At 39.4% G+C, this 2,231-nt stretch overlaps 1 long non-coding RNA gene across 2 annotated transcripts in view; it reads left to right on the top strand.

The window, feature by feature from the left end:
* Positions 1-2,231, top strand: part of LOC107988582 (uncharacterized) — a 4,031-nt gene continuing 1,800 nt past the window's right edge. For both annotated transcript variants that reach the window (XR_001760067.2, XR_003049657.1), the window contains exons 1-3: positions 1-38; positions 398-430; positions 1,020-1,342. This is a non-coding gene — a long non-coding RNA (uncharacterized LOC107988582). The remainder of the gene's footprint in view (positions 39-397; positions 431-1,019; positions 1,343-2,231) is intronic.

Here is a 2,231-nt window from a genome sequence, read left to right as displayed (position 1 = left end):
ACTGAAACACCTGCAGCGACACATGGAGGAAACAGAAGGTGAGAGTCTCTGGTCACTGACACACGGCAGCAGCGTTTGAAATCACAGACCGTTCACTGAAAACTACTCCACTGGTATTCAGGTGTTTGTTTGTGGTACATGTACTGCATACTATTCTTAACGTGGTATTTGTGTGCAGTACCTCATCAGGGTTGTTATCTATGACCTTTGATGATATTTCTGAAATCAAATCACAGATACATTTTGATTTATCATTTTGATTTGCTGATCAAACAGTAAGAGTAAGCTGTATATATTTGTGTATTTACTACAATAAGTCTCTACAGTCATGATTGATACCGAAGCCTCGTTGGACTTTTTCCACTTCCAGGTTTTCATTTATCTTCTGCTTTTTCAGGGTCACAGGAACTGGAACCGATCAGCCCATCAGGTACTGTTTTTTTTTAACAAAAAACATGTTAAATCAATGTATATATGTATGTACGTATATATATATGTATATATACATATAATTCTACTGGTCATTCACTTATCATTGGTCAGTGAGTCTAGTCCAACTCATCAGACCAACCTGGGACAGCACATGACAGTCGGTCTACGACTGACAGACCAACAGTCCGATGGACTGAACCGTAGACTGATGAACATTGTTGACAACAACTTCACCAAAGTTTTGAAACAAACTCTTGAATGTGCTGCACAGTGATGACAAAAACCCACCAACTTTACAAAGCTGTAATCTGAGTTGAAGTTTTTCTATATTTTTCTCGACTTTTCCCAAATCATTAATTCCCTCTTTTGGATTTGTCACAAATAAAAGCAGATGTGAAACATCCACTTCTACCTGCTGTTGTTTTTGTCTTCCTGTTCAATCATTATTATGTTTATGACCCTTCACCTTCATTTATACTGACAGACAGTGATGTGATTAATCCTGATTAATCCATAGCGCCCCTGTGATTAATCTGATTATAAATGATCCTTTTGATTGACGGCTGTAACGTCTCTGTGACCGTCAGAGTTCAGCTGAGCTGAAATGTGAGCCGTGGGTGGGGAAATGTGAAACATCACCATATGAAAACGCTCCGACCTCAACTCCTCCGTCTTCGTTTGACGTTCCACCATCACGTTCCTGTCAGTGTTTTGTCACTGTGCTGCTCGGAGTACACAGGGATCGATGCGGCCGCCGTTCGCCAGTGCTCCTGTGTGAAACCGCAGACAGCTCAGACGGCTCCTCACCGTGTTGGCACATCACTGTCGATTAATGTCAGCTCACGTCCACACTCTGACAGATGAGCGCCGCGTACAGCAGCGGCTGCTCAAAGGTAAAGGCTAAACAAAGGTAAACTATGGCTTTGATTTTTATTTTTTATTTTTTACTGCCTTTCCTTTCTTGTTAGATAGGATTTTTTTGAGTGAAAATACTGTATATTTGAAAGATATTTCAGAATATTTTTGTTTACATCGCAGATGTACAGTATGATCACATAAGCTAACCTAGCTTGATAGCAAAGCCTCAACACGTTGAGGCCAGTGGGAGGGTGTCTGATGTCAAGAAAAAATATTGCAAAAGTAAGATGCTGCGATGCATGAGCCAATCAGCATGAGGAACAGAAGAGCATGCTCAATTAGCTAATAGTACAATGTATGCATTGTATTAGCCAATAGTACGCTGTATACAATCTCATCTAGGGAAACAAAGCTACCGGCGATTGTTCGCAAATTCGCTTATTTAAATTTCCAAATTGAGAATCCACAATTTTAAAGCCAACGCAAATTCGCTTATTTAAATTTCCAAAATCAGAATCCACAACTTTAGAGCCAAAAAAATTAAATTTCCAAATTGAGAATCCACAATTTTAAAGCCAAAAAAAGATTAGATTAAAAAAAAAAAATCTAGAACAACGACCAATGAATGGACGGAGGAGGAAATATTAGATTTACACTGTATGTCATTCATGTTCAGATTAAAAAAAAAATTGGATCAAGACTCAAATTAATTAATGAGATTCGCCCTAAAAAATACCTGTGTTTATGTAAAAATAAATAAATGAACGGGAGTGAAGGGTGTCCTGGTCTGAGAGACCTGTGATCCTGGAGGTCGAGTCCTGACTGAACTGAAGTTCCACCATAAAGACCGGCCTGGTCTGGAGCTGCTCCCTCCTGTGAACCAGTGAGTTTGCTGTTTATTTTCCACTCTGTCTTTGTTTTGTTCCTTTAAGCAGCGTGTC

This window comes from Cynoglossus semilaevis, chromosome 5 (genome assembly GCF_000523025.1).
Source record: "Cynoglossus semilaevis isolate Cse_v1.0 chromosome 5, Cse_v1.0, whole genome shotgun sequence".
Classification (NCBI taxonomy): Eukaryota; Metazoa; Chordata; class Actinopteri; order Pleuronectiformes; family Cynoglossidae; genus Cynoglossus; species Cynoglossus semilaevis.
Note: the sequence above shows the minus strand (reverse complement) of the source record. Positions and strands in the feature narration are given on the sequence as shown.